The following is a 25,055-nucleotide window of genomic DNA, read 5'->3' on the forward strand; positions in this document are numbered from 1 at the left end:
GCGAATTATAGTCGGATATTATTTAATGACGGGTTAATGACCTTACTAACAGACGACGGCGTAAGTGGTTGCGAGATGAAATAAGTAATAGCACAACAAGCCGTTATCGTACAGCTTCATTCATTATCCACATTCAAATTACACATTCATTCAATTTCCTTTTACGTAGTTCAGGATTTCATTCCATACTTTAGTTCGTGACTACAAATTATTTCATCAGTTTTCTCGTAAACTTTCTATTTGCCACGTTTCATAACAAATGTGCGGATAACTTTATTGCGTAGGCGTAGTATCCTTTTAGTGTCTCATCACTCATCACTTCAGCCTAATACAATCCACTGTTGGACATAGGCCTCCACGAGTTCACGCCAAAAATAGCGTGAACTCATGTATTTTGCCCATAGTCACCACGCTGGGCAGGCGAGTTGGTGACCGCAGGTCTGGTTTGTCGCACCAAAAACGCAGCTACCCGTCTTCGGCCTGTGTATTGCAAAGCCAACAGTTGGATGGTTATCCCGCCATCGGTCGGCTTTTTAAGTTCCAAGGTGGTAGTGAAACTGTGTTATCCCTTAGTCGTCTCTCACGACACCCACGGGAAGAGAGGGGGTGGCTATATTCTTTAATGCCGTAGCCACACAATATTTTTTCTGCCTTTACCACACAGCATTTTAGTATCTGCTTTCAACTTATATAATCGTCAAAGTCTATAACGAACACCGAATACTGGCTAGGTGGCTATACTATGTATATGACAGAGAATAGTAACAAGTTTGAAAGCAGTGAGCACGTAACCAAATATTCGGTAAACGTTACATTTTAAATCAATTTTAATAAATATATTATACAGTACTGCGGTCACCAACCCGCCTGCCCAGCGTGGTGACTATGGGCAAAACACATGAGTTCACGTTATTTTTGGCGTAAACTTGTGGAGGCCTATGTCCAGCAGTGGACTGTATAGGCTGTAATGATGATGATGTAATGATGATTATAATTTTGTGAATTTTATTCATTGCACTATCTACAAAAATAGTGAAGTCATTACTGTAATAGCCAATTTATTAGAACGTCGTTCACCTGGTGATTAACAATTCCTTCATTACTTAAAAAATTATAAGTATCCACACTTATTTATTATTTAAAAAAACATATTTAACAATATTGACACAGAATGTGTAGAGTTGGCTATAGATGTATATTTATGCTTTTGTACTGACATTGGTTTTTCAATTCCAGTGTAAGCCACACGACCATATTTTTCATTTATTCTCAATCCACACGTCCCAGTTTTTGCTTGAAGCCACCAAGTGAAATAAAAATCAATTCGTTTTCTACGTCAAAATAATTATCATTTACATTAAATAACCCAAAAGCGATTTGGATTGTACCTGTTGCGCTGGCGGTTGCGGGTTCGATCTCCGCACATGACAAACATTTGTATTGGCCATACAGGTGTTTGCCGTGGTCTGGGTGTTTGTGCAGTCCTTGTGGGTTTCCCCAACGTGCCTCGGAGAGCACGTTAAGTCGTCGGTCCCGGTTGTTATCATGTACACCTGATAGCGATCGTTACTCATAGTAGGGAATATATCCGCCAACCCGCATTAGAGCAGCGTGGTGGATTTAGCTCTGATCCTTCTCCTGTATGGGGAAAGAGGCCTATGCCCAGTAGTGGAATATTCCAGGCTGAAGCGAAAAAACCCAAAAGCACATGATAGTTGTTCTTTTAAACAAATTAATTGATGTTAAAGAAATAAGTAATTAAAGTTTCCTATCTTTCCTTTCGATAAAGTTAGTAAGTACTGATTTTTTTAGTTACATTTTGTAATCCTTAGTTTTAAAACCTTTTTTTAAAATATGTTACATATATATTACTAGCTGACCCCCCCCCCAAACGTTTGCCATATATTTTATTAACCTTCTCAATCCCCCGCCCCCTTTTATAACTTAGCGGTATGAAAAATAGACGTTGTTCGATTCTCAGACCTACCCGATATATACCCCACAATTTCATAAGAATCGGTCAAGCCGATTCGGAGGAATTTAACTACAAACACCGCGACACGAGAATTTTATTTAGTAGATTAGTATTATTTTATATATTTTATATATTAGATTAGTATTATAGTACGCGTAAGTTATTTTAGCCAATATAAAGCTTATAAAGTTTTCAGTGCAATATTGTGTTTCAAGAGACTTGGTCACCAATATAAAATGGAGTTATACACTCGTAGCAATAGATAGTTTCGAATGACACCCGCGGCGCTGCACACGAGAACCGCTTTCAAGCAACGCTAACTTATCGTTAGCGCCGCGAGCTATCTACTGCGAATGAACTGACAAGGGAAACAATACCAGTAGGAGCTGTGATTTTTCAATAACTTGACAATACCTATACGAATAAAAATAATAGCGTGGAAGTAATGTTAAGCTACAAGTAAAATATAAGTGATATATTTTATTTCAATATGTACGATTTTGATTTGCGGGGTTCGAACCCGCGTCTCCGACTGGACCCCGCTGGAGCGATCAATTTTTGATATGATATTCAAAAATGTTTAGAATTCCTAATGTGTAGGTAACACAAAAATAAAATCGTACATATTAAAAATAGCATGGTGTCGTCTTCTGTCAAAGATTTTCATTGTAATATGAAACTTTGAATAGTTACGGGTCTCTGTAAAGAACTCACTATAGACGGCGCCACGGTTCGCTTAAACCGAAAATAAAAAATCATCATATTAAAAATTTCGCTCTAGCGGGTGCATCGTTCCATAGCTTAATTGGCTAGAACTACGACACGGTCAGTCGGAGACGCGGGTTCGAACCCCGCTGGAGCGGTAAATTTTTGATATGATATTCAAAAATATTTTATTTCAGTTTTACTAAGCACTCAATATATAACTATCGAACTGCTGGTTTTGAAATACACAGGCCGAAGATGGGCAGCAGCGTCTACGGTGCGACAAATCCAGCCCTGCGGTCACCAACCCATCTGCCCAGCGTGGTGACTATGGGCAAAACACATGAATTTACGCCAAAAATGGCGTGAACTTGTGGAGGCCTATGTCCAGCAGTGGACTGTGATAGGCTGAAATGATGACGATGATGATGAAGCACTCAATACCTACAAACTGAAATATTTGACTATGTCTCCGCTCGCTTGTCTGAACGACAGAAAACTATTTCCTGCGTACAAGTTTTAATTTTTTCTATTAAACATTTCGCACAAGTAGAATACTAATGAAAAAATATTTTAAAACTTTATAAGCGATAGCCCAAACTAACACGTTCAATTTTTTTACTGTGGAGTAAATACAAGAGTTCTAAAAATATGAGAGTTCTTAAACTTTGATAATAAATCCAAGTACTTACATATTGTTTGTAAATTTATTTTAGAAAAAAATTTATAATTAACAACACAAAAAAAATAGACTAGCTCCTACTCACTTATTAGAGAGAGGGTGATGTTCTATATTTATATATAATTTCGCGACTTTTACTAAAAACTGAATTTTCTGAGGATCAAACGAGTCTTATTTTCATTAATCTCAAATGGTGTTCAATTGGCTTTTATGTGAACGTTTACTAAAGTCTACATTTTAATGATTTACTTTTTTTAGATAAAAAATATATTGAGGTTTTTGATTTGACAAATGATGTTTTACTCTCATACAAATAATATTAAAAATTAATATCAAAATTTATTTCAAAAAACATTTAAAATTTACGGTAAAACGTCTTAAATATCATATAACATACATATTAAGTGTTTTTCACCTGAATACTGTTTCCATTTCATCTTGTGACATTAGAAGACAATTCTGACATAAAATGACATAAAATGGTTTTAAAGCATATAAGATGATTGTAACGATACAATTAAAGCACTAAAATTGCAGTATCAGTGTCAGATAACTATCTAACTTTCGTGACCGCGTGCGCGGAGTTAGGTTCTTCCGCACAACGATAATTGAGTTTTCTATTTGAGTTTCAAGTGCTGTTACTGTAGTGTTCCAATGTTTTAAGGAAAGAGATCACACTGGCTCACTATGACACCAAACTTGTTCGATCTCTAATAAGCCCGCACTGTTATTTTGTAAACCTGTATATTTTTTACTTGTGTTTTCTTTTTTACTTTTGCTTATTCTTGTACAGTGGCGTTAGGATGATTTATCTAGCGTTGTTCTATTCTGAAGTGGTGTTTTATCTCCATTTTTCATGACCATATAGTTAACAGTAATGTTTTCCGCGATATTTTAGAGCAGGGATATCAAAGATAGGGCCCGCGATTACAATGTGTTACGGAAAGAATTATTATGACTTCACTCAATTATTCTAAGGAAGTTTTAAAATGCGTATACTACTTTTTTATTTGCACCTGGCCCGCCTATACATTATAAATTTAATATATGCCCCCCTGCAAAATTTAATAAACCTTGTGGTACCAAATAAAACTCGAGATTCAAGCTTTATAGCCGACTGGCATCCTTCATTCGAATGGCATTAAAAGAATATTTAAATAACTTTTAATTTGGTTCAAACACGGAACAACAAAAGCTCAAAGTCTCTTTGAATTGCAAGTCAAAGCGATTCGACAAGAGCGCTTGTTAATTACACAACGGAGTCAAAGTCGATGAAGACTTCAATTAAAAATGGAGCAGTCACTTTACGTTGGTATCCAATCACTGTTACCTACTTGCTTTATAATGTTTCACTAAGTCTTTTAAGCATAAAGTAACACCATATGAAGTCTGGTACATAACTATCTCATAATATATGGTTTAAAATCTGTTTCTAAAAAAAATGCAGTTTATATTAAACATTTGAAAAAATAAATAAAGAACAATACGAATTTCGACCAACAATAATGAGGGTATGACAATAACAAATTTGTTATAAATTATGATTTCTAAAAAAAAAAATATAAAAATAAATAAATGAATACAGAACAATAGTCACTTCAAGAACAAAATGAAATACACATTATTATGATACCAACATCTTTACAAATAAAGAAAATTGGAGTGTCTGTTTGTAATATTAAAAGTTACAAAAGTACTTTTTAAAATTTTTGTCTGTATCTCTGTCTGTCTGTCTGTCTGTTCTAGCTAATCTCTGAAACGGCTGGACCGATTTTGACGGGACTTTCACTGGCAGATATCTGATACAGTAAGGACTAACTTAAGCTACTTTTATTTTAGAAATTTATTTATTTTATAACTCTGCGAACTGAACAATGACTATTTTTTTTAATTTTACGCGGACGAAGTCGCGGGCATATCTAGTAATAAATAAAAATATTTAAGAGTCTTATAACATTATTTAAGATGTGACCTTTTAACTTTTTTGTACAAAATTTGTATAACCGTGCTCCTTCGTATGGTATACTTTTTTGTTCTTAGTCGTATGAGAGTAATGTTAAATTAATAAATTCGTTTGGTTGTCTGTTTTTATGTCTGAACTACTTTAGTAACGACGCATTGGCGCAGCACTGGTTTGTGCCTGTTGCGCTGGTGGTTGCGGGTTCGATCCCCGCACATGACTAACATTTGTATTGGTGATACAGATATTTGCCGTGATCTGGGTTTTTGTGCAGTTCTTGCATACCGTCAAAAAGACACCCTGATGTTAGTTAATCAACGAAGAAGAAGCAATGTGACGTTAGCTAGCCAATGAAGTATAACTTCTTACGTGCATAAGTACACACATACTTTATTTTTGTATTTTTGCAATTATTTTTGATTTATTTTTACGAATCTTTAATTAGGTAATTTATTTTTTACTACCTTTAACCCGCGGCTTCGCTTGCATTGATTGTTTTTATAAAAAGTATCATAAGTTATTTCTAACACCTCTACGAATATGTGTACAAAGTTTCATGATGATCGGTTCGGTAGTTTTCGCGTGAAAGCGTAACAAACAAACTTACATTTACATTTATAATATTAGTAGGGATTTAATATTATTTTGTTGACATTCTTTAAAATGGCTACGAGGATACAAAATAAGGTTTTTTTGTGTAACTGTACCGATTATATTGACTAAAATTATTATAGATAAATACATCGTTGTAGAGGTATATAATTTTGTAGCCCTGTTGTCACTTGTCAACACTTGAAGCAAACTAATATACGAAAAATTAAATGGAAGTTTCTCAGTAATATTACTTACAACTAGGATATTCCTTTGTTGGTTGATTATGATCACTGTTTATACGCAGAAAAACTGGATGTAAAAGTTATTTGACTAAAATTATTTTAAAAATAGCCCAAATATTTTTTAACCGACTTCCAAAAAAGGAGGATGTGGCGACATCTATCGCGCGAAATACGAACGACTCCAAACTACGTAATAAGAGAAAACTGACGTATGCTACATTGCGCTATCAGAGTTTTCAAAGCGATTAAGTATACAAGATCCCGACAACAACCGTCGGGGCGTTAGTCCACCAGACACAACACCCGTCTGGTCGGAGGATCCTCCCTTTTCTTCACAATACCAAACTGGTGACCCCGACGTGATTCCTCATACACCTCCTCCAAACTGGTGACCCCGACGTGATATCGCGATATAGTGGACATTCGTGTGCGTTGTAAAAACTTTTATTTAAAAATGGCTACCGCTAACGTAAAAGAAGAGGTGTGTCGTGTTGGCGTTAAGGTACCTCCTTTTTGGCCTAATGAACCGGCGTTATGGTTTGTGCAATTAGAAGGTCAGTTCGTTTTAGCTAATATAACGAGTGATGCAACGAAATTCTATCATGTAATCGCCAATTTGGACTATAAATACGTGTGCGAAGTAAAAGACGTTATAACGAATCCGCCGGCTGATAATAAATATGAAAAAATAAAAACCGAGTTAATTTCGCGTTTATCAGCATCACAAGAGCAGCGTGTAAGGCAATTGCTTACTCATGAAGAGTTAGGAGATCGGAAACCATCCCAGTTTCTTCGCCATCTGCGGAACCTAGCTGGAGCTGATGTACCGGACGAATTTATACGTTCACTGTGGACGAACCGTTTGCCTAGTCATGTTCAGGCGATTATTGCAGCTCAAGTCGATCTCCCCTTAGACACAGTGGCGCAAATAGTGGATAAGATTCACGAGGTATCTCTACAACCACAAGTAGCAGCAACATCGACTTTAACTCCGGCACCGACGGAAAATTCGATGGCGCTAATAGAAAAGCTTGTTCAGCGAGTCGATGACCTATCACGGCAAGTTGCGGAGCTGTCCATCGGGCCCCGCTCGCGTTCGAGAACTCGAGCGTATTCCCCTCGCTGGCGTCAACGGTCCCGGAGCCGCTCTGATGCTGGCTCGGGGCATTGCTGGTATCATCGACGTTTCGGAAAGCAGTCAACGAAGTGTCGCCCACCGTGTTCGTTTCATTCGGGAAACGAGACAAGCAGTCAGTGAAAGCGGCAACGCGTGACTATGATAGTATAGCCGGTGGCCGCGTTTTCGTTACGGACTATAAGAGTAAGGTGCAGTATTTAATAGATACCGGTTCAGACCTTTGTGTGTATCCATATAAGTATATTCGAGATAGGAAGTGCATAAAGACAGACTATAAGTTGTTCGCTGCCAATGGGTCCACAATAAATACGTTCGGTTGGGTGAACTTGTGCTTAGACTTTGGACTCAGGCGAGCTTTTACGTGGCGTTTTGTTATAGCTGACGTCACTAAACCTATTATAGGCATAGACTTTTTATCGCATTATAATTTATTTGTGGATGCTAGACATCATCGCTTAATAGACAATGTTACATCGCTAAGTGCTTTTGCTAAACCCGCATCGTATGCCTTGTGCCAAATAAAATCTTTTACAGGTACTTCACCATTCCATAACCTGCTATCATAGTTTCCGGATCTCACTCGTCCAGCTGGAGACCTTTCCTCACGGGTGATAAAGCACAACACCCTCCACTACATACGCACGACTTCCGGACCTCCTGTGCACTGTCGTCCTCGTCGGTTAGCACCGGATCGACTTCGCATCGCTATCAGGGAGTTTGAGGATATGGTAAGAGCAGGTATTGCTAGAAGGTCAAATAACCCGTGGTCGTCCCCGTTACATCTGGTGCCTAAGAAAAATAATGAGTGGCGGCCATGCGGCGACTACCGTGCACTTAACGCACGCACTATACCTGACCGATACCCGGTTCGCCATATCGGTGATTTTGCTCATAATCTATCTGGCTGTACAATATTTAGTAAAATAGATTTGATCCGGGCGTATAATCAAATCCCGGTAAATCCAGATAATGTACCTAAGACCGCAATTACGACTCCATTCGGAATGTTTGAGTTTCCATTCATGAGCTTCGGCCTTCGTAACGCCGTTCAAACATTCCAGCGCTTCATGGACGAGATACTCAGAGACTTAGAATTCTGCTACCCTTATATTTATGATATCCTTGTGGCTTCCCAGGACGAGACACAGCACCGAATACACCTAGAACAAATCTTTCAGCGCCTGCAGGACCACGGTGTCGTCTAAGTGCGTATTTGGAGAGTCACAAGTGGAATTCCTGGGTTACGTCGTGTCAGCAGCAGGCACCAGACCACTTCCACAGAAGGTTGATGCTATACAGAACTTTCCTCAGCCGAAGACCATCAGGGAACTTCGAAGGTTCCTAGGTATAACAAATTTTTACCGTCGTTTCGTTCCGAACGCAGCAAAAATCCAGGCTCCATTGCATCAACTCTTATCGGGTAAGGCTGTCAAATCTAGTACACCTGTTAGCTGGTCGACCGAGCTTCAGAAGGCTTTCGACGTGTGCAAGACAAGTCTAGCTCAAGCCACTCTTTTAGCACATCCGCATCCGACAGCTGATTTAACGCTGTGGACCGACGCTTCGGATAATGCAATTGGTGCGGTATTACAACAGAGGATAGACTATAAGTGGTAGCCTCTTGCTTTCTTCTCTAAAAAACTTAATACCGCACAACGAAAATACAGCCCGTTTGACAGAGAGCTATTAGCAATCTACGCAGGTGTGAAACACTTCCGGCATATGGTTGAAGGTAAGGATTTCATCTATCATATATACTGATCACAGGCCTATTGTTTCGGCTTTTAGAAAGGCCTCAGAAAATTGTTCACCACTCCAATTTCGGTATTTCGATTTCGTGTCACAGTTCACGACTAATATTAAGCACGTTGCAGGTGAAGACAATGTAGTCGCTGACGCTCTCTCACGTACCGATGAAATTTCTACCGCGATAGACTTAGACGCACTGGCTTTATCGCAGTTGACAGACGACGAGCTGCAGAAACTTTTATATCACAATAATTCTTCACTGGACCTCCAGAAGATAGATATCTCTGGCTCTGGTAAGAAACTTTACTGTGATTTTTCCTGCTCTTCGCCGAGACCCTACCTGACTCCAGAGTTCCGTCGACAAGCGTTCGACTGCATTCACGGTTTGAGTCACCCCGGTGTCAAGGCAACAACAAGATTGGTTACACAAAAGTACGTGTGGCCTAATATAAAGAAGGATTGCGCTGCGTGGACTCGCACCTGTCTTTCGTGCCAGCGTTCGAAAGTTTCACGACATACTCGATCCCCTGTACATACATTTGTTCCTCTGTCGAACAGATTCAGTCATGTGCACATAGACCTCATCGGACCTTTGCTCGTGTCACAGGACTATAGATACTGTCTTACAGCCGTAGACAGATTTACACGTTGGCCACAGGGTAATACCGCTCCATGATATCAAAGCTGACACAGTGGCGAATGCTTTTGTCACTGGCTGGATATCACGTTTTGGCTGTCCGGAGAAGATCACAACAGATCGTGGTAAGCAGTTCGAGGCATTTTTATTTAAGGAACTGTCACGTATAATAGGTGTAAACCACTTAAAGACCACAGCGTACCACCCAGCTTCAAACGGAATGGTGGAGAGATTCCACCGGCAGCTAAAGGCGGCGATCATGTGCCACGCCAAGGATGATTGGATCGAAGTGCTTCCATTAGTACTCCTAGGAATACGTTCGGCTTGGAAAGAAGACATAAGCTCATCATCAGCCGAGCTCGTCTACGGAGAGACCCTATGTTTACCTGGTGCATTTTTCGATCTCGATAGCTCTCCCGTAGAAGTGACGGACTACACCGATTTTCTTTCCCGGTTGAGACACAACATACGGAAGCTGAAGCCCACGCCAGTAGTTCACCATGGAACAGCACCTGTGTTCATTAGCAAAGACCTAAAATCTGCACCACAGGTTTTCTTACGGCAAGATTTCATTCGAAAACCCTTACAAGCACCGTACGCTGGACCTTTTGTCGTCGTTGAACGTGGAGACAAATTCTTCACTATAGATATTCGAGGGAAACCTACCACCGTCTCAATTGACAGGCTGAAACCAGCATTTCTGCTGAGTGACCTAACTCCGTCTAAGGAGGAAGCCCCGAATGTAAAGGAGAGATACCCTAGTAATATCGAGGATCGTCGAACTCGATCAGGAAGACGAGTACGATTCCCAGATATTTTTTTTCGACCTTAACGGTCTCCGGGGGGGCTGATGTGGCGCGTGAGTAAATACACTACCACCCATCATCAGCGTCGGTTATCGACCTCCGGTCTCGGAGGGGAGTGATGTGGCGACATCTATCGCGCGAAATACGAACGACTACAAACTACGTAATAAGAGAAAACTGACGTATGCTACATCGCGCTATCAGAGTTTTCAAAGTGATTAAGTATATATACAAGATCCCGACAACAACCGTCGGGGCGTTAGTCCGCCAGACACAACACCCGTCTGGTCGGAGGATCCTCCCTTTTCTTCGCACTACCGTATATATATTTTTTATGTATGTATGTTTGGGGATAACTTCGTCGTTTATGAACCGATTTTGGTAATTCTTATTTTGTTGGAAAGAAAATATCTTAAGTGTGGTACCATGATAAGGAAATCAGGATCCAATGATTGGATCCCAGAAAACCCGAGGGAAACCCTCGAAAATCCGCATAACTTTTTACTGGGTGTACCGTTTTTGATGACTTTTAATTTAATCGAAAACAGATGTTTATCATGTGGTTACATTTAAATTTCATTGGGATCTGGTCTGATTCTAAACTTTTGAAGTAATCTTCTATAATGCTATTAATATTTACTTGACTATTTTTTTGTCTACCTACGTTGTATTAATTGTTGATGTAATTGAAGTCTTTTTTTTTTCGTTTGCCAGCAAACACAATTATTTCTACTTTAAACTTTAAGCATGCGGGAATCCATCTTTATAGTGTGCTAGCAATGTTCTTTTCATTATGTATAACACATTCTTACTTACCAGCTGATATGATGAAAACAGTGGTGATCCCCTTAGTTAAGAATAAGATCGGAGATATTTCTGATAAAAATAACTACAGGCCAATATCTCTAGCTACAGTACTTGCTAAGGTGTTGGACAGTCTGATAGACCAAAATTTGGATCGATATTTAAATATACACGACGCGCAGTTTGGGTTTGTGCCCAATCTTTCAACGGAAAGTGCCATTTTGTGTTTAAAGCAGACTGCCCAATACTACACAAGCAGAAAGACACCGGTGTATGCCTGTTTTTTAGACCTTTCGAAAGCCTTCGATCTAGTAGCGTACGACATATTATGGAGGAAACTCCGTGAGGCAGGTATACAATCCGAACTGATTTCTTTGCTAAAATATTGGTATTTAAACCAAGAAAACTATGTAAAGTGGGGCGAAACCTTATCAGATACTTATCGGTTGGATTGCGGGGTGAGGCAGGGGGGTATAACCTCACCTAAGCTTTTCAATTTGTATGTAAATGAGCTAATTGTGGGACTCAGCAGCAGACGTGTTGGATGCTGGATTGATGGAATTTGCCTAAATAATCTTAGTTACGCAGATGACATGGTGCTGCTGGGTCCGTCGGCTGGCTCTATTAGGACGCTATTAAAGATTTGTGAAGAATACGCGGTAACACATGGCCTGACGTACAATGTAAATAAATGTGAGTACATTGTTTTTGTGGTCCGCGGAGGCGTAATTGACTATGAGTCAGTGTTAAAACTAAACGATGTTCAACTAAGACGGGTAAAACTTTTTAAATATCTAGGTCATTACATTTCCGAGGATCTCAAAGATCATGCTGACATAGAACGTGAACGAAGGGCACTTGCCGCCAGATGTAATATGCTGGCCCACCGGTTTGCTCGCTGTAGCAATGATGCTAAAATAACCTTGTTTAAGGCATACTGTCAAACTTTTTATACGTGTGCCCTGTGGACCAGGTATAGTAAAAAATCGCTGGACGCACTTAGAGTGCAATATAACAATGGTTTTAGGATTTTGTTGGGACTGAGACGCTTCTGTAGTGCGTCTGCAATGTTTACTGAAGCGAATACTGACTCCTTTTTCGAAATCTTGAGGAAACGGACCGCCTCTTTATTAAACAGAATGCGGCTCAGTTCTAACAAAATTCTGAAAATGTTCAGTGCTAAGCTTGCTGAGCCTATGCTTCAGCACTTTGTTGGCGTAGTGGTGAGGCAAGAAAGGTTAAGCAAGTAAATTGGTAAATTGTTAATTTTAATTTAAGTATACTAACGTAGTTGTAAGTTAAATGTTACTAACAAGTGGACTGTAAGTCTTAATTAAATAAAATTATTATTATTATAATCCTGAATGTCACTCCGCCCGCCCAATATATAATAGATACATAATAGATAAATATATTATAATAACTACTTATATAAATAATATAGTAAATTTACTTATACTTACATATATAAATATAAGCGGGTGGAGGAATACGCCCCGGCAGGGAGATCAAACGGCCGGGGGTTAGGGCTGTAGGCTGAGAAACCGGCGGACAATCCTAGCCGAGTCAAGTAACACCGCCTTCTGCATCCTGGCTGCGAGCGAACCGTCCCGGATCCCCAGTTGCCTCAGATGGTGAGCGAGGCTAACCGGGATCAAACCGTTGGCAGATATTACGATAGGGATTATTTCAGCAGACCCCACACCCCACATGTCGACAATCTCGTGCGCCAGATCCAGATATTTACGTTTTTTCTCAGTCTCGGCTTTCACGAGGTTCTCGTCATGCGGGACGGTGATGTCCACTAAAAATACCCTCGACCGTGCCCTGTCCATCACCACGATATCAGGCTTGTTCGCCAGTATCGTCCTGTCTGTGGCGATAGGTAGGTCCCAGTTATTATTATTATTATTATTATTATTATTATTAAACAACCCATCTATCGGTCTTTAATGGGTAAATTAGAAGGTTGTAATTTATTCCTTGAAATATTCACGTGAGTCGTTGTCCTCGTGACAGGTATGTACTTCTAATTGGAATTCCTCGCCGCGAACAACAACACTGGAGTCCCACTTGACGCCCTACTGGCTGAAATATTCGGGCTCGGAATGAGAGTAAGTTTATTAACTAACTCTTCTTGTATTGATTAATAATTACGTCGATTAAGCAATTTTATTACGAATAAATAGAATAATGGTTACTACAATTAACATTTCTTTTCTAAACTCTATTACACTATTGTTAACACTTCGCTGATCGTTCGTTTGTCACAGTACTATATCCTTGGAGTTATTATACAGTTGGGAGATAGGAAGTAGACACAGGATGTATGTATGACATTACAGTAGGTACGGTAACGAAAAAAAATACTAATTTTAAAATTAAAGTATTCATTACAATTAAAGTACTCATTGCAATTAAAGACCTCACACAAAAACTGTGTTTCATTTGATATTGTTATCTCAATTTAAATATTTATGGATTGTTTAATTTACAGTGTCACGGAGCTTTTCGTGAGTGAATCCAATACATTACTGTCCAGTATTGTCGAGGTCGCTAGTTCTGTCAGATATATTGAATTGTTCGTACGAGGGTGGTCACTATTTGTTCTATGTAACTACGTGCTTGTCCGGGAGGTACGATCACGTTTGTTACTTATGAGATTTACTTCGCTATAGCCTTCGTCTATTTTACGAGTTCCTTTTTATACTAGAATGATAGTTTTTGTTTACAAATTTATTTATTTTATACCTCTGTGAACTAAATAAAAACTTTTTCGTTAAATTCCACGCGAATGAAGTCGCGGGCACAGCTAGTGTATAATAAAAAGTATGGACATTCAGAGCCGATTAATGTTAAACGCTTCAGCCTGTAATATCCCACTACTGGGCATAGGCCTCTTTCCCTGTGTAAGAGAAGGATCAGAGCTTAATCCACCACGCTGCTCCAATGCGGGATGGTGAATATATTCCCTACTATGAGTAACGATCGCTATCAGGTGTACATACTTTATGAAAACAACCGGAACTGACCAAGCGGTCCAACAAAAAAAACATGCAACGTGTCCCCAATGTGCTCTCCGAGGCACGGTGCACCCACAAGGACTGCACAAACACTCAGACATCGGTAACAATCTGTATGGCCAATACAAATGTTTGTCATGTGCGGGAATCGAACCCGCAATCGCCAGCGCAACAACCACAATCAATAGCTGTGACCGTTGCGCCAACGCGGCGTCATTAATGTTTAAATAAAATAAAAAATAAAAAACAATTCACCTTAATTATCTTCACTATACAAAAAATGGAACACGAAACAACAGAAGTGATAATTCTAGTTGCTTCTAAATCCATCATAACAAGCGCGGGTGATTGAAAACTCCGATTGCCAAACAGAAAATTTCGCAATGAATTTAGCGTTCATTGTGTTGTGAAATACTCAAAACCTGCTGTGCATCAGAGATGTAATTATAAACGGATTTTAAACTTACATGTTTTCATTGTTAGTCTATTCGATTTAACAATAAACAATATTCGAAAATTGTTTTATATAGATTACACATTTGAAATCACGCTAGAATAATTATTTAAACATTTCATTCCTTACAAGAATTTAAAAAGTATAGTACAATATGCAAAATGTTTTTAAAGCTAACACTGATGGGAACTAGCTCATATCATCACATCGTTTGTAAGCCAATAGATCAACTTCGGGGTGTATCTTTTCCAATAAAAAAAGAATTATCAAATTAAAACTACTCTGTAAAAAGTTATGCATGGTCAAACATAAAAAAAATATACGTGGCAACTTTAAAACCTCTTACCTTTCTTTTCGTCGGTAAAAAATTACTTAATCAACCACATGATGTAAACTCTTCTAATGAATTGAATCAATTATGTTATTTGTCTAACTAAAAAGACCTAAATAAAATAATAATTAAAAAAAAAAAAACAAAAATCGCCTGCGTGGAGAACAATTAATAGAAAGTCAACCGAAAAGGATGGAACAAAATAATACTTCAATAATTATACAAAGATAGCAAAATAAATCTAAACAATATCAAACATTATGTACTGTACCTTTTAAGATATCAATACGTTAGTCTTTCGAAATTGTATGTAACATCGTACATAAAATGCAATCGGAGGCGTGAAATTGAAAGATAAGTCAAATCATTCTCTCTTTGTCGACTTAGCAGAACCGAGCACAAATCTCTATACGTGTCATACTATCAAGACAGATTAAGAAAATTTTATTATCTTGATGTTGCAATTTTCAATTAAAAATGTTTTTAAAAAATTATTAAAAATAGTCAGTCCAGGATTTTTTTAAGCAACCCATTTTTAATATATTATCTAATATACTTAATTTATTATAAATATGTTTGATTCTATTATCAGCTCGGTTAAGATCGGCTTAAGTTTGGATCTTCTACCATAAATAGAGGAGTTTCATTCACAAAACACCAAAGAGGGCATTAGGATAATGGTTGTCAGTTTACTTTTATTGTTGCTGGAATGTTAAGTTTATTGCGTATTATTTGCGTTAAAATTAAAACTTGAAACTGTTTTTTTTTCTGTTTTATAATAACTAGTAAAATTGGGTTACAAAGGCATATTAAAGTTTGCGGCCGGTGGCAAAATAAATCTGCAGTTAGGTGTTATCAGACAGGAACCATTGTAATAATGACAATAGTTTTTCATCGAACAAGACTTTTCTCTTTAAATTATTTATGTTAAACTCGACGTACAAACAATTAAAGAAAAAAAACTAAAATATTTTATATTAAAGGACGTTGTAACAAGGGGCGGATTTACGTTCACGAGTTAGTATCAAAACATGATACGAGCTGGCGCTGTACGGATTTAGATCGCGCTAACACTTCGTTTCTCGTGCGAGTTATAGAGTTGACAGCGAGATATTACGATTACCTATTTAAATATTTAGTGGAAGTAATTTTTGGACCTTCTAAATGTTAATTGTTTATAATGTATTCTCAACTCAATTGTTAGAAATCTGTAATGTTCTTGGTATATATTAATTATATAAATATTTAATATAGGAAAGGGTTTAATGAAAGACGTGTTCACTGTAGTTGAAGCCATAGACGGAAGGGAAGGAAATCTTTATTTCTTTTTTAATTAACCATAAATCAAAACCATAGACAATGACTACCTAACACCTCCCTTACAAAGTAAATTTTTCAAATTATCTAGTAGACGTTATACATTTACAATCCTTATATTAATACATTTACAATCCTTATATTTATCTTATATTATCTAATACATTTTTCCTCTGAACACAAAAAAAAAATACATTTAGTAGACAATTTTATTATTATGTATACATTGTGCTTACAAGACTGACCAAAAAACATTTTATTTTAAGTTGACAACTATGACATAATGACAAATAACATTTAATTTCGATTTTGACAGTGACTATGACAATTGACAAGTTAACATATATAATTATTTATTATTTATTAGGAGAATCCGCTTGCGTTAGCTGTGGTCAACACACGTGTTTTAGTGATCTTGGTGTCTTATTTCTTATTGTTTACAGTGTAAATAGTAGATTATTGTGGGATTAGTGGTTAAACTAACATTATTATTGTAGGTAAGTGTTTAATTATAATTGTGTTGTAAGTTTAGTGTATATATTTAATTTTAAATATGGATCTCGATCGTCCTCCAGACCCGCCAGATACGGGTGGTTCTACTGACGATAGAATTACATCTGAATCCTCTTCCTCTCATCAAAATATGAGAAAACGCCCAGCTATTAACTCTTCCAGCGACTCCTCTTCTAAAAAAATTATTGTACATCCATCCACGGCTAGCCCGTCAATACAGTCTCTTTACACACACCCATCCTTTTCCGAAGGCCCTAAGAGTTACTCTGATGACGACAAAGGTCCCTTCATTGTCCATGTTGCCCGTGAAACCCCAGACCCAGCCTCAGGAACTACTATTCGCGCTTTGAAATTCGGCCAATTTTTACACACACACAAAATTGGCTCGGTTGTGAAAGACGGCGTTAAAAATGTAGGCAGAAACAAGATTTCTGTTGAATTTATTTCAGCTCAAACTGCAAATGATTTCTTAAAAAATCCCATATTAGGAATGTGTAAGTTCAATGCTTCTGTACCGACTTACAATATAACTCGAATGGGTCTTGTAAAGGGTATTCCGGTTGACTGGTCAATGGAGGAATTAGTGGAGTCATTAGAGCTCCCATCTGGCTGCGGTTCAATTATGAAAGCTCGTAGGCTTAATCGCAAAAACATTCAGGAAGGCGTAGTCACTTGGGTCCCAACCCAGTCAGTGGTTCTAACTTTTAGAGGTCAAATCCTCCCAAGTAGAGTTTATTCGTTCCATACATCATTACCAGTTGAGACCTATAATTTACCTACCATACAGTGCCTAAATTGTTGCCGTTTTGGCCACATTAAGACACAATGCAGGTCACAGCCAAGGTGCTACAAGTGTTCACAATCGCACACAGGTGAGTCATGCGACGTAACTAAAGAAAATGCCACTTGCTTACATTGCTCTGGTAGGCATTTTACAACCGAGAAGGACTGTCCTGAATACCTCCGTCAAATTAAAATTAAAACCGATATGTCCACGGATAACATATCCTATATAGAAGCATCCTCTCGCTATCCTCCTGTTCGTCGGTCATATGCAGAGATGACAAAGGAAATGTTCACTCCCCCCGTATATATTCCCACTTCCTCAACACAACCTCCTTCTTCACCAAATGGGTCCTATCGTAAAACGGTAACGCATTATCCTCGTCCTGTAGCCGCTCTAGGCAAAGGGTACGATAAACAAGCCCATCAATCCATTGTAGGTGACATCCCTTCCTCTCTCCCTAATGGTTGTGCACTAAACAACCCTCAAAGTCCCTTAACCCCTTATAGTAGTAACCTATTAGAAAACCTCGTCCAAATGATCCTCAGTATTATTACTACATGTAATGATATGTCCTTACCGCCCAACGTTGCCGCATCACTTGCTCAACTCTTTTCTATTCTTAAAAATGGCCCCACTCAGCTTCCTTCAATGGAACTGTAAGAGCATCCGCCCAAAAAAACATGAAATCCTATCCTTAATCAACCTGCATAATCCTGCCATTATTGCCATCTCTGAAACATGGTTAGTTCCAGGTTCTCGTTTTCGGGTTCCGGGTTTCTACTGTTTGAGAGATGACAGAAGTGATGGGTATGCGGGTAGTGCCATCCTTATTCGGCACAAAATCCCCTTCTCCCAAATCCCCATATCCTCCCCCAGCCAGCACATCAATGCTGTTGCTGTTAGATCCTGTGACATTTCCTTTTTATCTCTGTATATTCCTCATCCTAGTCCTTCCCTTATCCCTGAAATCCGTTCTATCTTTTCCTCTCTTCCTAGCCCTGTTCTTGTCATGGGAGATTTCAACTCCCATCACACCTCCTGGGGATCCCACCTTACTGATGGTTTTGCTCTCCTGTTGTTGGACGTCTTTGATGAATTCAACTTTTGCATTCTCAATGATGGTTTACCAACTCGGAGAGCTTATCCTAATCAGAACCCCAAATCTGCTGTAGACCTTTCCTTAGCCTCCCCTTCCTTAGCTTCTATGTTGTCCTGGAAAGCCCTCCCATCCACTTTTGGCAGTGATCACTTTCCCATTATCCTTGCTATGCACTTACGACCTTCCCTGCCTTCTAACCCTATCCCTATTCATAAATTTAAATTGAATTTTTCTAATTTCTCTCCTTATGCTGAATCTGTTGATAGCATGATTGACATCCTCCCTGATTCTCAAGATGATGGAAATATTTTAATTTGTTATGATCTTTTTCTTAATGCTATTTTAAATTCTGCTAATACCCATTTTCCTAAAAAGCACCACTCAAAAACACGTTTGCTTTCCACCCCCTGGTGGGATGAGGATTGCAAACGCCTGGCTGAACTAAGATCGGAAGCAGAAAAGGCATACTCTCTGAACATGTGCCCTGAAAACTTTATCAGGTATCAAAAATTGGATGCCAAGTTTAAACGCTTGGTGTCAAAAAAGAAAAAAATTTGTTGGGTTCGCTTCTGTGAATCCCTTACTCCCCGCTCTCCTCCACGTCTAGTTTGGAACCAACTTAAAAAATTTCGCCGCTCCCTAGCCTCTGATAGCCTATCCTCTAATGATCCTTCTGTATGGCTTAATGATTTTGCAGACAAACTCGCCCCTCCCTTTGTCCCTTGTGAGGACAACATCTTTACTTCAATGCCAGCATCTATCTCGGATGAAATGGATGCCCCCTTTTCTTTTTCTGAGCTTCAGTGTGCTCTGAATGGATTGAAAGATTCAACACCTGGGGAAGATGGCATTCCATACTCTCTTATCCAAAATTTAAATGATAAAGCAAAACATTGCTATCTTAACATAATTAACACCTTGTTTATGACAGGAATCGTCCCGCAATCATGGAAGTCTCAAATTATTATCCCAATATTAAAACAAGGTAAAAATCCCTTAGACAGTAATTCTTATCGTCCTATTGCTTTATCGTCTACTCTGGCAAAAGTTACTGAGCACCTTTTGAAAAATCGCCTGGAATGGATAGTGGAAAGTAGAAACATTCTGTCTCCCTCCCAATTTGGCTTCCGGAAGGGTTTCAGCACAACTGACAGTTTAAGCTTACTCACAACAGACATTCGATTAGCTTTTGCTAAGGGAGAATATCTTGTAGGCATTTTTCTGGACGTAGCGTCTGCATACGATAGTGTCCTTCTTCCGATACTCAGGCAGAAAATGCACCAGCTGAGTATTCCGCCAAGAATGGTTCATTTTATATGTAGTATGCTATCTTGCAGAACAATATCTGTGAGACATCCACTATTTGTGCTTCCTCCCAGATTTATCTGGAAGGGTCTCCCTCAAGGCTCTGTCCTCAGTCCCTTGCTCTATAGTATTTATACACATGAACTCGATATGTCTGTTGATAGCTTTTGTAACATTTTGCAGTATGCAGATGACATTGTTTTATATCATAGTTCAAATTCAGTAGAAAATTTATCTTTTCGACTTAACTCTGCTTTGCATTACCTAGGCCAGTGGCTGGGTGACAATGGTCTATCTTTATCGATAAACAAATGCCAGGCTGTCACCTTTACCAGGAAAAGAGTAGCCCCTGTCTTTGATTTGGTTTATCAGGGTGAGCGCATCAACCTGGTGGACAAGGCAAAATTTCTTGGTATAATACTCGACAGCAAACTGAATGGATTTTCCCACATAGAATATATTTCCAAAAAGTGTGAAAAATCACTTAATGTATTAAGAGCAGTATCAGGTGTATGGTGGGGTGCACATCCCTACTGCTTAAAATTAATTTATCATGCCCTCGTACGTAGTCATATGGATTATTGTCTGTTTGTTTTAGACCCTATTAGTAAGTCACTATCACAAAAGTTAAATAAAATCCAATACAAAAGCCTACGGATTATCCTAGGTGCCATGAAATCGTCGCCTACTAATGCCCTACAGGTTGAGTGTGTTGACCCTCCTTTGCAAATCAGAAGACAATTTTTAAGCGATCGTTTTGTCATAAAATCATTACAGCTGTCTTCCCATCCTCTTTGGCCTAAACTCAACAAGCTCTCCCAACTCTGCAACCCAAACCGGCCACGTTCCTACATTTTAATCAGCTACACCAAATTTTCAAACCTCCCAAATCCTCTTTCAACCTTTTGTATCAATCCCTTATTCTCTACTTCCTTCAAAGCCCTTACCTTCAATGTTCCTATCGTCACAGATTTGGGTCTGAAAAAAGGAGATCCTGGTATAAAGTTAAAATTTCAAGAAATTCTTCATCAAAATTGGTTAAATCATCATCATATATATACCGATGCATCTAAACTTTCCCCGTCCAGCTGTGTTGGTGCTGCATGCTGGATCCCTAAATTTAAAATCATTCTCCAATTTAAGTGTCCCCCTGAAACATCTGTGTTTACCGGTGAAGCTATTGCTATACTGGAAGCCATCCTCTTTGCCCTCTCCCATGACTTAGGACCGACAGTAATTTTCACTGACTCACTAAGTTGTCTCTTAGCCATTAAGGAAAATCCCTTTCGTAGCAAATTGAAAATTTCTATTGTTTTTAAGATTAGAGAGGCTTTGCTCTCTTGCAGTCAAAAGGGTCTGCATATTCTGCTCGTCTGGATTCCAGGCCATTCAGGCATTGCAGGCAATGAGACAGCAGATTCGTGTGCTAAAGCTGCAATCCAAACTGGTATCCTTGATCACTACAAAAACTCCTGCCAAGACCTTCGTTCCCTAGCCAAAATCCATATGGACAAGTCCTGGAATTTATCTTGGAGTTCATCAAAATTGGTAAAGGGTAAATTTTACTCAAATATACAACCAGACATCCCAAGACGCCCTTGGTTTTCTCTTCATAGACATGCTCGTCGTTGGGTAACATCTAGCATATGTCGCTTACGTCTTGGCCATGCGTGTACACCTGTTCATCTGGCCAAAATCAGAGTTCGTGACCACTCATTGTGTGAATGTGGCCTTGACGAAGGCACGGTTTCCCACATCCTTTTTTCCTGTCCCAAACTCATCCGTCCTATATACGACATCCTTCCCCATGATATTCCCCGCCCTATAAATGTTCAATGTTTGTTAATGTTGGTGTTTAGTCCCTATTGTAGATTTTTGTGTAAATATTTTGAAATAAATAAAATTAAGTTGTAAATAAATCATGTGTCTGTCCTAGTGTAATTATTTTGTAATAGTTTAGTTACTAACAGCTGTAGTCTTAGTTTAACATTAAATGTTTGTGTTGTTTTAGGTTATGGTGTAACAATGAAAGTCTGACTATTTTGCCTGTTTTCAAAATTAAATAGAGACTGTTATCTCTACTGCACTGACCAATTAATCTCCTTCGTGTGTTCTCCACTCTACGTGACATTGGCGGAATCAACCGTGCTACTTTGGCACAACTGAAAGCCATTAAACCAATCAATCAATCAATTATTTATTAGATTAACAAATGTACTGTGTACTACTTAACTAATAAAATCTATCGGGTTTACGAATTTGACGACCATATTTGGAACATTTTACTGGAGTAGAGGTACTGGACGACAAGGATGGATTGCAATTTGATGGAGAATGATGTGAATTAGGTGATGGCTTTGATGGAACTTGAATAGTCTGCGAATATTTTGGCGAATGAATCTGTTCTCTATTCCTACGAAATTCACCTTCTGGACTTGAAATTATATAAGAACGTGGCTCTGGGCCTACTTTTGAAATTATTCCTGGAATCCAAGCATTATAAGCATTATTTGGCTGTTTTTTGAAGTAAACTTTTTCACCTTGTTTTAAAGAAGGAAGTGACTTTGCATGTTGATTATAATAAAGTGATGTTTTTTGTTTATACGTATCTATTTGTTGTTTTAATTTTTTATAATTAATATATTTAGGTTTCAAATTTGAATCTGAGACAGGTATCCTAGTTCTAAGTCTACGTGACATACACATTTGTGCTGGAGAATAACCACAGCTTTTAGGAGTATTTCTATATTGTAATATGGCAAGATAGGGATCTTTTTTATCAGAATAACATTTCTTTAAGATGTTCTTTATAGTTCTTATTGAACGTTCAACTAGTCCATTTGAACGACTATGATATGGGCTAGAAGTTATATGCTGAATATACCATTCTCTCATAAAATCACTCAGTTCTTTTGAATTAAATGGAGGACCATTGTCGCTTATGACAATATTTGGGATTCCACGACGTGCAAAAATAGATTTTAAATGAGTAATGACACTACTAGAATTAGACGAGTTTAAAAGAACAATTTCCGGATATTTTGAAAAGTAGTCTACGACAATTAAGTATTTTTTATTATTTATTTCAAACAAATCCATACCCACTTTATTCCACGCCAAAAGTTTATAATCATGAGAGATTAGTGGTTCTTTACTATTGCTACTGCGGAATGTAAGACATATATGACACTGACTGACAAATTTTTCTATGTCTTTGTTAATGTTATGCCAATAAATCGTACCTTTAGCTAGTCTTATACAACTATTTATACCTTGGTGACCTTCATGAATTAAATTAAGTAAATAATTACGCATATTGAACGGAATTATTATGCTCGTATCCTTGAATACAATATTATCTATGACATATATTTGATGTTTTAAATCAAAGTATGGTTTGACCGACGGTGAAACACATCTTTTGTGTTCAGGCCAACCATTTTGACAGTATGTAATTATTTGACTTAGGACTTCATCTTTTATTGACTTTTCTTTAATTTCTTTTAGTTTTTCTTGACTGACTGATAATGTATTAATTAACATATTTATATGCAAATCTAATTCCTGATCTACTTCTTTCAAAGTTTGTTCTGACAATGCAGCTCTAGACAATGTATCTGCTATATATAAATATTTACCAGGCTTGTACGAGACTTTAAGATCATAAGGTTGAAGTCTTATCATGATTCTTTGTAACCTAGGTGGTATATCATAAAGAGGTTTTTTCATTAATGAAACAATTGGCTTATGGTCGGTTTCAACTAATGTTTGACGACCGTATATGTATTGGTGAAACTTAGTACACCCAAACAATATAGCTAAGAGTTCTTTCTCAATTTGAGAATAAGATTGTTGACAAGGAGTTAATGATGCTGATGCATAGGCTATTGGTTGACTATTGTGACAAATGACAGCACCCATTGCATCTTTTGACGAATCGACTGACAGTGTAATATCTTTATTAGGGTTATAGTAAGTTAAGACTGGAGTTTTTGTTATAATTTCTTTTAAACTGTTATATTCTGTCTCATGTTCATGTGACCACGACCATTTTGTGTTTTTTGACAATAAAGACCTTAGACAAGAAGTTTTTTGAGACAAATTATCAATAAATGGACCTAAATAATTGACCATTCCTAAAAATCTTTGTAGTTCATTGACATTGCTAGGTGTAGGCATATCGCAAATTGCCTTGACTTTACTTTCATCTACTTTTACACCTTTTTGACTGAAAACATGACCTAAGTAACTAACTTCCTCTTTACAAATTACTGATTTTTCTTTATTAAATTTAATATTAATCTCTCTAGCTCTTTTTAAAACATTTTCTAGACGTTTGTCATGAGTTTCTTTGTCAGGAGCATATATTAAAATATCATCTATCATTATTTTTACTCCTTCCAAATCACTAAATCTTTTAACCATTTCACTATGAAAAATTTCACTAGCTGCACTAATACCAAAGGGTAGTCTTAAGAAACGATATCTCCCCTGGGGAGTGTTAAAAGTACAAAGTTTTGACGATACTTCATCCAGCAATATCATCCAGAAACCTTTATTACAATCTAATGTACTGAAATACCTGGCACCATTCAATGTAGATCTAATTTCATCAATTGTAGGTAAAGGAAAATGAGGTCTCATGAGAGCATTATTTAATTTTTTAGGATCAATACATAATCTAAGTTTTCCATCTTTCTTTGAAGTAAGTACTAATGAATTAACCCATTCTGTAGGTTCCTCTACTTTTTTAATGATATTTTTTCTTTCTAGTGACTCTAATTCTCTTTTTAATTTATCAGCAAGACGAAATGGGACTTTCCTACAGGGATCTATGGAGGCTACGGCATCGGGTTTTAGGACAAGATGGGCTTGATAATCTTTTAAACAACCTATTCCTTCAAATAAGTCAGCATATTTGGACAAAATATCTG

General features: G+C 37.8%; 1 long non-coding RNA gene across 1 annotated transcript; it reads left to right on the top strand.

Annotated features, from left to right (window-relative positions):
- Positions 1-270: 270 nt before the first annotated feature.
- On the top strand, positions 271-22,225 carry LOC123667499. Its single transcript, XR_006745434.1, has 4 exons — positions 271-280; positions 1,171-1,180; positions 3,989-3,994; positions 22,133-22,225. It is a non-coding gene; the product is annotated as an uncharacterized LOC123667499 (long non-coding RNA).
- Positions 22,226-25,055: the final 2,830 nt, after the last annotated feature.

The sequence above is a fragment of the Melitaea cinxia genome, chromosome 28 (assembly GCF_905220565.1).
Source record: "Melitaea cinxia chromosome 28, ilMelCinx1.1, whole genome shotgun sequence".
In the NCBI taxonomy this organism is placed as follows: Eukaryota; Metazoa; Arthropoda; class Insecta; order Lepidoptera; family Nymphalidae; genus Melitaea; species Melitaea cinxia.